Here is a 13,100-nt window from a genome sequence, read left to right as displayed (position 1 = left end):
GCACTGCTCTGATGGGTGCAGGAACAGGTGGCTGTGTGTCCATGTGCACTGCTCAGATGGGTGCAGGAACAGGTGGCTGTGTGTCCATGTGCACTGCTCTGATGGGTGCAGGAACAGGTGCCTGTGTGTCCACGTGCACTGCTCTGATGTGTGCAGGAACAGGTGGCTGTGTGTCCATGTGCACTGCTCAGATGGGTACAGGAACAGGTGGCTGTGTGTCCACGTGCACTGCTCGGATGGGTGCAGGAACAGGTGGCTGTGTGTCCATTTGCACTGCTGTGATGGGTGCAGGAACAGGTGGCTGTGTGTCCATGTGCACTGCTGTGATGGGTGCAGGAACAGGTGGCTGTGTGTCCATGTGCACTGCTCGGATCTGTGCAGGAACAGGTGGCTGTGTGTCCATGTGCACTGCTCTGATGGATGCGGGAACAGGTGGCTGTGTGTCCATGTGCACTGCTCTGATGGGTGCAGGAGCAGGCATCTGTGTATCTGAACAGCAAGGAGAGGGTACCGCAGGTAGGGGAAGTGAAGCTTTGAACAGGCAGGCGTTTGTCTGGTCCATCAGATCATTAGGCCAGAGGGTGAATCGCTCAGGATCCATGGATTGTGGCACGCGACTGATGTCCAGCGCGTGGCCACCTCCATCCGAAGGTGCCTCCAGGCAATTGTTGGGCAAATTAATTGGCTCCATCTCATCAGCCAATCCTTGCTGCCAGCGGAGAGTCTGTCGCTGCAGCCAGTCCAGTTTCCGCATGAATGATGCCTTTCCACTCTGCAGAACGGCCTGTTGTAGCTGGTACCATTGATCTGAAAGCCAGCGGTATTTTTAGTTGTAGCTGAGGGGCCTTGGCTGTTCCTCTGTAATCACAATGGCAGCAGCCATGCCTGTCGTCGTCGGTGTCTGAGATGCACGCCAGCGACAATTGGGGGCAAGCCTCTCCAAAGGCAGACCCAGATGCCGCTGCACAACAATAGCATGTTTGCAGGGCAACAAAGTCTGAATGGAGAAGTTGCAGCTGCAGGTAGCCTGGCCATCATGTATCTGCAGTGTGTACTGTTTGGCACCAGAAATCACAGTCACTGTGCCTTCATCCTGCTGCTTGACATGTACGCGCTGAATGTGGCTATGATCCTGATGCATCATCTTCACAGCATGTCTGGTGAATCCTGTGTAAAATGATTGTAGATTTGCTGGTGCCTCAGTGATGCGCTTGAAAGAGGCTCCCTGCTGGAATGTGTAATAGGAGCGCTCCCAATCCAGGACACTATTGTGGAAGATCAGCGCTGAGATGCATTCCCCAGACAATGAAAATGTTTTCCGAGCAATTGACAACAGGCACTGGAGCACATGCAGTGCCCCAGACAATGGAAATGTTTTCAGAGCAACTTACAACGGCAGAGCAACCTCTGTCTAATAAAAATGAAGCAGACTGAAATCTCCAAAACGACTAAATAAATGCGAGAAAATGCCCGACGACACCTCTCCTAAATTTCTAAATTTCAGGTTCAACATCTGATTCGCCCAAATGTAGGACTGATAAGCGTCTTTGCTGAATAGGAATGCAATTTCTTCTATTTCTTTTTATAGTACTGTTATGACCAAGGTGGGAGGAGTGCACTGTTAATTCGGTCCCACTTCTCCACAGGTCACAACGTATCAAAAATTTTCCCACCTACCAAAACAGCCAATTAGATATTCTATTTGTCCCCAGATAAAGCACACCAACCAGGTTTCTTCAATCAACAACAAAATGTAACTGTTCATTATAAAACCAAGTCTTAACCAATAATGAAGTAAAGCTATATACGAATTGAGATATTAAAGCTCCTTATTTTCCCTAGCCCTCATGCACTCACACACATACATCCAAAAAAAAAGGATTTTTGTTGGCAGCTGTTTCATAGGAATGAAAGGAATCAAAGAAACTTAGATTGTCATGATCTGGAAGGAAGTTCTTCAGTTTGACGAGGTGTCCTAAAGTCGAATATCTGGATGCCACTCAAAGTCTTTCCAGGCGAGGTTGATGAACAGTCTGTGATGGGCAGGCGTTCCAAGAAATTCAGCAGTAGAAGACTTCATATAATGTATTCCATCAGGGGGTGTAGCCACAGGTCTTCCAAGGTTTCTTCAAATTTCAGGATTTCTTCAAACACAGGAGGCAACGTGAACTACATTTGATGCAGGGATTCTTCAGAGCAAGGAGGCAATAGGAATCTGCCACATTTGGGATCCAGGGTTTCTTCTCAAGAAATTCAGGATTCCTTTACAGAGAGATAATAATTTTTCTGCATCGTCTTCGGATCTCCATGCAGGTCAAAATCAAATTTCAAATGCCTGCTTTTTTGTCCAAACTCACTGGCTTTTAAAAGTTCCAAACTGAAACCAAAACCTTCCTGAAACAGGTCACAGGCCCAGTCATAAATTCTCTTTGGCATAACAGAGGGTAGCTCTGAGGTCAACCCCCTGCTGATTTCCTTGAAATTACCTGCATTCCAGACATTGCTTACCAGTTCAGCTTTTGTTGGACTTCCTTTCAAAACATCCATAAAGTTCAACTATTTGCAGGTGTCTCAATGTTCACTGAAATCCTTTCTCAGTTTTTAAAAACACAGAATCCTAAGTTTTTAATACATAAAATATCCTCGTAACAATTCCTTCTGAAGTTCTTAGTAAATAAGATCACAGTTGATATTCCTCTTTCTTGAGAATTACTCCGTCTCTGTTTTTGTCTCATACCCATAACTTTTGCCCTTCTGACAACTTCAGTAGGTTTCTGGTATGATATGTCTTGTTATAATTATGAGTTTGTTTCTTTCAGTAAGACTCTTCGTTGTCTTGTATTCTGATAATCCTTGCTTTGTAATACTCAAAAGTAAATTCTTGGGTAGGATTGGAAGTTGCATTCAAAGTTTTCTTCCCATTAGAACTTTGGATTGTGCTAATCCACATAACTGTGGAGTAGTTCTGTAGGTCAGAAGTGCGAGTTGGAAATTTTGATTTTTCTTTAACATTGCTTCAACAGTCCTGACTTCTCACTCAGCTTCTCCATTAGACTGTTGATACCTTGAGGAACTTGCTAGATGTACATATCCACATTTTTCCACAATGTGTGTGAAGTAATCATTTGCAAATTGTGGTCCATTATCAGATACTATTTGAACAGATATACCATGTGTTGTGAAAGTTTTGTGTAAAAATGTTTATAACTGCTTCAGTTGTTTTTCTGTATATCTGTTTAACCTCAATCCATCTTGAAAAGTAATTGACTACAATTAGATAGGATTTTCCATCGAAGAAGAATCGATCCATCACCATAATAACAAAAAGTGCTGGAAATACTCAAGCAGGTCTGGCAGCATCTGTGGAGTGAGAAACAGAGTTAACATTTCAGGTCAGTGACCTTTCATCAGAACTGGAAAGGTCACTGACCTGAAACATTAATTCTGCTTCTCTCTCCACAGATGCTGCCAGACCTGCTAAGTATTTCTTGCACTTTTTGTTTTTATTGCAGATTTCCAGCATCTGCAATATTTTGCTTTTATATTAGATCCCTCGCCAGCTGCCGAGTTGGGAATTGGGTGGAAATGCGAGGTTCTCTCTGATCCTATCTGTGAACTGCACATACGTCACAATTCAAAATCAGTTCATTGAGATTCTTGGCCACTACTCGGATGCCTGAGCCCGTGCTCTACATTTACTTATGTCCATATGACCCTGGTGTATTTTCTATAAGATATCTACTTGGAGTGACTCTGGAATCAGTGGTTAGCACTGCAGCCTCACGGCTCCAGCGACCCGGGTTCAATTCCGGGTACTGCCTGTGTGGAGTTTGCAAGTTCTCCCTGTGTCTGCGTGGGTTTTCTCCGGGTGCTCCGGTTTCCTCCCACAAACAAAAGACTTGCAGGTTGGTAGGTAAATTGGCCATTATAAATTGCCACAAGTATAGGTAGGTGGTAGGGAAATATCGGGACAGGTGGGGATGTGGTAGGAATATGGGATTAGTGTAGGATTAGTATAAATGGGTGGTTGATGGTCGGCACAGACTCGGTGGGCCGAAGGGCCTGTTTCAGTGCTGTATCTCTAAACTAAACTAAAACTAAACTAAATATATCAGCAAATCATCCACGATGGGAAAGTGTTTTCTGTATTCAAAGGAGTTTTTCATCCTCTTCCCCTTGGGACTCTGTTGTCGCAATATTACTCGCAATATTGGTGAACATCGATGCATTCTTCATCTTGCATCTGCACCTGTTGAATTTGTTGGAGTCTGTTTGAACTTGCCAGCCATTGTGATGCAGTGACCTGTGAATATGATTCAATTTTGTTAATAAAGTTAACATCCTGTTGAGTAGGATGGTCGACCGTCACTCGAGACAATGCACCTGCTATGGTTTGTTGCTTGCCCTGTACATATACTGTTTCATACATGAACCTCATGAGCTTCACCTGCAATCTGTGGATCGGCAGTGGCATCCTAACGAGTTCCTTTTCATCGAGTAAGGAAACTAGGGATTTGTGGTCTGTCATGATGAAAAACATTAAGCTGATAATGTAGTTTGAAAACTTCTCACAAGCCCAAGTGACTGCGAGAGCTTCCTTCTCTATCATGTGTACCTCATCTCAGTGTCAGACAGTGCTCGTGACTTGTAATGATCCGGTCTTTGATTTCCATTGGGCTGTTCTTGGAAAAGGACTGCCCCTATCACTGTGGACAGGGCATTGGCTGTGACTGTAGTGGGAAGTGAAGGGTTACCATGCGCTAAAACATCCAGCAAAATCAGCATCTCCTTGATCCACTGAAATGCTTGTTTCTGATGTGCATCCCAGCACTATGTTTAAGCTTTCCTCAACAGTTCTCACAAAGATTCAGTAACTTGGGTTAAATTAGGTTGTAATTTTGCCAACTGACTGACCATGCCAAGAAACTGTTGGAGATCATGGACAGAAGTGGGAAGTGGGTCTTCACTAATGGCTCTCATCTTTTCAGGGTCTGCCATTGTCGGACTGACAATGAGTCCTAAAAAATGAATGGACATTTCTGAAAACTCGCATTTCTCATTAAATATTATACCCGCAGATAATTCAAAACCGCTATAACCCTGAGGTAATCTTCTTCAATGAATTAAGATGTCATCCATATGGCATATTACACCTTCAAGGCCCTTTATAATATTTGACATAGTTCTCTGGAAGATTTCCAGTGCTGACATGATACCAAATGGAAGACAGTTAAAACAAAATCTTCCAAACAGTGTAATGAAAATTGTCAATAACCTTGATTTCTTATCCAATGGAACTTGCCAAAAACCACTATTCATGTCAAGTTTCGTGAAGACAGTACTTCTGGATAACTTTGCCAAACTTTCATCCACTGAGGACATCGGATGGACTTCTTGTGCCACAGTGTTATTAAGTTGAGTTATGTCTACACAAATGCGAAGATCACCGTTAGGTTTAGGGACTGGAACTATTCCTGAACATCTCTCTGTAGGTTCAGTAACAGGAGAAATGACTCCTATCCTGGACATGTCTTCTAGTTGATGTTGGACTTGCTTCATTAGTGGATGTGGAATCTTCCTGGGCGTGAAGAGACAAACTGTTGAGCATCTTTTCGCAAAGTAATACTATCTTCGGTCTTCCGTTTCCCTAGACCATTGAACAATTTCTGGAATTCCTCTTGCAAGTGACTCCTGGATTCTTATTGTTTAATTTCTTCTACTTTCTCTGTGAGTTGAAGGTCAATAAAAAGTCTTCTGGTTAAAGAGTGAGAACTCCTAATTTCTTAAAACGTTCAATGTTTCTAATATCTGCTTTCCGATGTACTGAGTTGTTATTTGTAACTTTCCCTTTAGTTCAAGTTCAACCCTCCTGGACCATGTAACTGAGTTTCTGTTTGTTGCAGAAAGTGTGTGGGAAGCCACAGCTCTTTGTCTGATCAGACCGTTACACTTGCTCACGTGTCGAGTTTGAAATTAGTGATATGTTTGTTGACATCTATGTCTGCAGTTCAAAATGTCTGATTCAGATCATTGATGTCGCCAAGAAAATGTATCGATTGGTCTGCTGCAGGAGGTTGTTCAACTCTGTTAATCAATCTATTCTTAAATGCTTTTTCTTTAGAACTTGATGTAGTCGAGATGTTATTTTGGCACATTTACCAAAATGCCCTAATTTTCTACAATTAAAGCTCTCTGCTCTATTTGCAGGACATTGTGCCTGTGGGTACTTTTGGTGCCACATTGCTGGCAGAGTTTATTGGCATCTTTCACTTTCCCCCTCAGTGTACCTCTTCTCCTGGTGTCTCTTTTTCAGTCCTCTGGTGAAGGAACTGACCAGTTGCTGGAGGTTTCCTGAGGACTGTCTTCATCTCACAGGATTGCTCTGTTGTTCTTTCGGACCTCAGCTTGTCTCACCAGCTGAATAGCTTTATCTTCTTTCAACTGCAATAAATCTGATAGGGACACATCAGCAATACCCACAACAATGCAGTCTCTTCTCAATTCTGCTTTAAGGTCTCCATAGTCAAATCCTTCAGCTAGCCTGTAAAGGACATTGATAAAAGCATCGATTGTTTCATTCGGTTTCTGGACCCCTTTGTTGCTCTTTCTAAAATCTTATTGATCGGCAAGTTGAAATAAAAATCAAACACTTTTAAAACTTTGTTCAATTTGGCAGATCCCTCATTAAGACCTTGTCTGGCAATGATCTGCTATAGCCCCAACAGAATACAATAGTGTATTCACTTTGCTCTACTTCTGACAGGCTTTCTAACTTAGATGCAATTTTATATTTGAGACATCTTTTTCTCCAGAGCAACAAATTTTGGATTCAATTTGGACGTCCATTTGTCCTAAACTTTCTGGAACTGAAATTTAAGCTGCATTGTTTCAATTTATTCTACTTTCTCTTTTGAGTTTTTCCCTCCAGAATCAGAATTTTCCCACGTTTTTCCAGCTCCACAGTAATTCCCGCAATGGCAAATGTTTTAGCCTTAGAAATCTCACTGCTAGACTAAGGATTAATTTTCTCCTTGTACTAAGCTCCATTTTATAGCATTACTATTATATTCCTTTAACTCCCTTCTCGTGGAGAATCGAGTATTTGCAGCCTCATTGCTTGCTTTTTATTTCTGTCGCTCCGGACACCATGTGTAATGGTGTCGATCTCGGATCAGCCCTCACTACAGACTTTTCCCAGTGCTGCTGTCTAATGCTTTTATGGACAAAGTTTTCTCGCCTCTTTCAGGGTCGCTCACCACATCCTGGAACATTGCTTTGTTCTCCGACTCAAGTCTGCGATTGCTGGACTGAATTTCTACCGCTGATTCCCCGACTCTCTGTGTCTGTAGCTCTACCACAGCCTCCTCTCATGTTCTGCTGTTTGTTGGTGCTTTTTTCCCAGGTCAGACCTTTTTAATCACTTGCTTTAAATTCTTCTCCTGGGTGTGGGATGGTAAGAACTTCTGCTGTTCTCCATCTCACCGCTGATCACCATATATGTTTGTTCAGTCCTTTGTCACCTTAGTTAATCTAGCTAGAGAGATTCTTTAGTCTGAATTAACTTTTATTGCATTATAACTATTTACACTTCACACCAATCTGTGTGACTCTCACATGTGATCTCTTACATCATCATCAAGGTATTCTTGATACTCTTTCACATTAACCCTTTGGACCCTTATCCTGCAAGTTGCTCGCACTTTTGCCTCTGAGTCTGAAGGTTCTGGGTTCAAGTCCCATTCCAGGATTTGAGCAAGAAAAAATTCTGGGTGACACTGAGGGAGTGCTGCACTGTCAGATAAGTTGTCTTCTTGCATGAGACGTTAAAGCGAGGCCTCATCTGCCCTCAGATGGATGTAAAAGCTCCCATAGCACTATTTTGAAGAAGAGCAGGTGAGTTATCCCTGGTGTCCTGGGCAATATTTAGCCTTCAATCAGCATCATAAACAGGGATTCATTGGTCATTATCACACTGTTGGAAGTGGGCACTTGCAGTGTGTAAATTGGCTGCTGCTTTTGCTACATTATAACAGTGACTACACTCCAAAATGTACTGAATTGGCTGTTAAACAATTTGGGATGTCCTGTGGTCATGAAACATGCTGTATAAATGTAAGTCTTTATTTTCCTTTAATGTACACCATGTCCTGATTATACAGGTGATCATTGCAATAATTGAGTGTCGAGATAACAAAGGCGTGAGTGTGGATTTCAGCAGCTGATGAGTGGAGGCGGGGCAGCCTTGGGCAATGTTACACAGATGGAAATAGACAGTCTTGTAAATGGAGATGATCTGAGGTCAGAAGTTCAGTTCAGGGTCAAATTGGACAGCAAGGTTATGAACAGTCTGGTTCAGACTCAGACAATGCTGGGTGAGAGGTGGAGACGCTTGCTAAGGAACGGAGTTTGTTGCGGGAAACGAATTTGATGGCTGCTCAATATTTAATTGGAAAACATTCCTACACATCCAGAACTGGATGTTGGACAAACAGTGTGACAAAACAGAGGCAAAGGAGGGGTCGACAGAGAGGGTGATGAGGTAGATCTGGGTGTTGTCAGTGCACAGTGGAACCTGATATAAGTGATTGAAGTTACCCATCACAATTACCTTCCAGTTTTCGCATCCCCTTTTAATCTGCAGTCAACCGCAGTGTTCATTCATTATTTACACATACCAGATCTAAACAGAGCAGATTATTGCGTAACATTTCACCTCCCGCAGCATCAACTTGTTCACTGTGTTCCTGACACAGAGCCACATGATCTCCAGGTAACAACTGTATCTAAATTAAATTAAACTGAATATAAACACATATAAATATTAGCAGTGGTCTGTCATTACAGGAACATAGGAAATAGAAGCAGGAGTAGCCCATTCGGCCCCTCGAGCCTGCTCCACCATTCAATTAGATGGCTGAACTTCTACCTTAACACTATTTTCCTGCACCACCCCCCTATCCCTTGATATCTTTAATATCTCATTTCTGTCTTGCACATACTCAATGGCTGCCCCTCCACAGCCCTCTGGGGTAGAGAATTCCATACATTCACCAGCCTCTGAGTGAAGAAATTCCTCCTCATCTCAGTCCTAAATAGCCTATCCCTTATTTTGAGACTGTGTCCCCAAGCTCGGGACCCCTATCTAAGGGAAACATCCTTCCTGTATCAACCTTGTCGAGCCCTGTAAGAATTTTGTATGCTTCAAAGAACAAAGAACAAAGAACAGTACAGCACAGGAACAGGCCATTCGGCCCTCCAAGCCTGCGCCGATCTTGATGCCTGCCTAAACTAACACCTTCTGCACTTCCAGGCCCATATCCCTCTATTCCCTTCCTATTCATATATATTTGTCAAGATGTCTCTTAAACGTTGCTATCGTATCTGCTTCCACCACCTCCCCTGGCAGCAAGTTCCGGGCACTCACCACCCTCTGTGTAAAAAACTTGCCTCGCACATCCCCTCTAAACTTTTCCCTCGCACCTTAAACCTATGTCCCTTAGTAACTGACTCTTCCACCCTGGGAAAAAGCTTCTGACTATCCACTGTGTCCATGCTGCTCATAACTTTGTCAACCTCGATCATGTCGCCCCTCCACCTCCGTCGTTCCAGTGAAATCAATCTGGGTTTTTCCAACCTCTCCTCATAGCTAATGCCCTCCAGACCAGGCAACATCCTGGTAAACCTCCTCTGTACCCTCTCCAAAGCCTCCACGTCCTTCTGGTAGTGTGGCGACCAGAATATTCTAAGTGTGGCCTAACTAAGGTTCTGTACAGCTGCAACATGACTTGCCAATTTTTATACTCCATGCCCCGATCCGATGAAGGCAAGCATGCCGTATGCCTTCTTGACTACCTTATCCACCTGCATTGCCACTTTCAGTGACCTGTGGACCTGTACACCCAGATCTCTCTGCCTGTCAATAGTCCTAAGGGTTCTGCCATTTACTGTATACCTCCCACCTGCATTAGACCTTCCAAAATGCATTACCTCACATTTGTCCCGATTAAACTCCATCTGCAATTTCTCGGCCTAAGTCTCCAACCGATCTATATCCTGCTGTATCCTCTGACAATCCTCATCATTATCCGCAACTCCACCAACCTTTGTATCGTCCGCAAACTTACTAATCAGACCAGCTACATTTTCCTCCAAATCATTTATATATACTACAAACAGCAAAGGTCCCAGCACTGATCCCTGCGGAACACCACTAGTCACATCCCTCCATTCAGAAAAACACCCATCCACTGATACCCTCTGTCTTCTATGACCGAGCCAGTTCTGTATCCATCTTGCCAGCTCACCTCTGATCCCGTGTGACTTCACCTTTTGTACCAGTCCGCCATGCGGGACCTTGTCAAATTAGTGAGACACGACCTCCCCTTCACAAAACCATGCTGCCTCTTGCTAATAAGTTCGTTGGTTTCCAAATGGGAGTAAATCACGTCCCGAAGAATCCTCTCTAATAGTTTCCCTACCACTGACATAAGGCTCACCGGCCTATAATTTCCTGGATTATCCTTGCCACCCTTCTTAAACAAAGGCACAACATTGGCTATTCTCCAGTCCTCTGGGACCTCACCTGTAGCCAATGAGGATGCAAAGATTTCTGTCAAGGCCCCAGCAATTTCTGCCCTTGCCTCCCTCAGTATTCTGGGGTAGATCCCATCAGGCCCTGGGGACTTATCTACCTTAATGCTTTGCAAGACACCCAACTCCTTCTCCTTTTTGATAATGAGATGACTGAGACTATCTGCACTCCCTTCCCTAGGCTCATCATCCACCAATTCCTTCTCTTTGGTGAATACTGATGCAAAGTACTTATTTAGCACCTCGCCCATTTCCTCTGGCTCCACACATAGATTCCCATCTCTGTCCTTGAGTGGGCCAACCCTTTCCCTGGTTACCCTCTTTCTCTTTATATATGTATAAAAAGCCTTGGGATTTTCCTTAATCCTGCTTGCCAATGACTTTTCATGACCCCTTTTAGCCCTCCTAATTCCTTGCTTAAGTTCCTTCCCACTGTCTTTATATTCCTCAAGTGCTTCATCTGTTCCTAGCCTTCCAGCCCTTACAAATGCTTCCTTTTTCTTTTTGACTCGGCTCACAATATCCCGTGTTATCCAAGTTTCCCGAAACTTGCCAAACTTGTCTTTCTTCCTCACAGGAACATGCTGGTCCTGGATTCTAATGAGCTGACTTTTGAAAGACTCCCACATGTCAGATGTTGATTTACCCTCAAACAGCCGCCCCCAATCTAAATTCTTCAGTTCTTACCTAATATTGTTATAATTAGCCTTCCCCCAATTTAGCACCTTCACCCGAGGACTACTCTTATCCTTATCCACAAGTACCTTAAAACTTATGGAATTATGGTCACTGCTCCCGAAATGCTCCCCCACTGAAACTTCGACCACCTGGCTGGGCTCATTCCCCAATACCAGGTCCAGAATGGCCCCATCCCTAGTTGGACTATCGACATACTGTTTCATGAAGCCCTCCTGGATGCTCCTCACAAATTCTGCCCCATCCAAGCCCCGAGCACTAAGTGAGTCCCAGTCAATATTGGGGAAGGTAAAATCACCCACCACCACAACCCTGTTACCTTTATATCTTTCCAAAATAGCTTCAATGAGATCACTTCTCATTCTTCAACACTTTGCAGACTACAGGCCCAGTCTCCTCAAGCTCTCCTCATTGGACAATCCCACCATCCCAGGAATCAGTCTAGTGAACATTCGTTGCACTCACTCAATGGCAAATATATTCTTCCTTCGGTAAGGAGACCAAAACTGTACACAATACTCCAGGTGTGGTCACACCAAACCTCTATACAATTGCGGCAAGATCTCTTTACCTACTTGTACTCAAAGCCTCTTGCAATAAAGACCAACATACCACTTACCTTCCTAATTGCTTGCTGAAACTGAATGTTCGCTTTCAGTGACTTTTGAACAAGGACGACCAGGTCCCTTTGGACATCAACACTTCCCAATCTCTCACCATTTAAGATTTTTTCTGCATTTCTGTTTTTTTCTACCAAAGTGGATAAGTTCACATTTTTCCACATTATATTCCATCTGCCACAATCTTGCCCACTCATTTAGCCGATCGAAATTCCCCTGAAGCCTCTTTGCATCTTTCTCACAACTCACATTCCCACCTGGTTTTGTGTCATCAGAAAATTTAGAAATATTACAATTAGTCCCCACATCCAAATCATTGATATAGATTGTGAATAGCTGGGGCCCAAGCATTGATAGTTGCAGTACCTGACCAGTCACAGCCTGCCAACCTGGGAATGACCCGTTTATTCCTACTCTCTGTTTTCTGTCCAATAACCAATGTTCAATCCATACCAGTACATTTCCCCCAATCCCATGTGTTCTAATTTTGCTTACTAACCTCCTGTGTGGAACCTTATCGAAAGCCTTCTGAAGATCCAAAAACACCACGTCAATTGGTTCCTCCCTTTATCTATTCAGCGAGTTACATCCTCAAAAAACTCTAACAAGTTTATCAAACATGATTTCCCGTTCATAAATCCTTGTTGACTCTGCCCAATCCTACAGTTATTTTCTATGTTTCCAGTTATATAATAGATTCCAACATTTTCTCTATAACTGATGGCAGGCTAACAGGTCTTTCGTTTCCTGCTTTCTCTCTCCCTCCTTTCTTAACGAGTGGGATTACATTTTTTTTTAGATTAGATTAGAGATACAGCACTGAAACAGGCCCTTCGGCCCACCGAGTCTGTGCCGAACATCAACCACCCATCTATACTAATCCTACACTAATCCCATATTCCTACCAAACATCCCCACCTGTCCCTATATTTCCCTACCACCTACCTATACTAGTGACAATTTATAATGGCCAATTTACCTATCAACCTGCAAGTCTTTTGGCTTGTGGGAGGAAACCGGAGCACCCGGAGAAAACCCACGCAGACACAGGGAGAACTTGCAAACTCCACACAGGCAGTACCCGGAATCGAACCCGGGTCCCTAGAGCTGTGAGGCTGCGGTGCTAACCACTGCGCCACTGTGCCGCCCTTTGCTACCTTCCAATCTTCAGGAACTGTTCCAGAATCTATAGAA

General features: G+C 43.6%; 1 protein-coding gene across 3 annotated transcripts in view; it reads left to right on the top strand.

Moving 5' to 3' along the window:
• Positions 1-13,100, top strand: part of LOC137385016 (lectin-like) — a 113,270-nt gene that overhangs the window by 79,244 nt on the left and 20,926 nt on the right. The window lies entirely within an intron of this gene.

This window comes from Heterodontus francisci, chromosome 27 (genome assembly GCF_036365525.1).
Source record: "Heterodontus francisci isolate sHetFra1 chromosome 27, sHetFra1.hap1, whole genome shotgun sequence".
Lineage (NCBI taxonomy): Eukaryota > Metazoa > Chordata > Chondrichthyes > Heterodontiformes > Heterodontidae > Heterodontus > Heterodontus francisci.
Note: the sequence above shows the minus strand (reverse complement) of the source record. Positions and strands in the feature narration are given on the sequence as shown.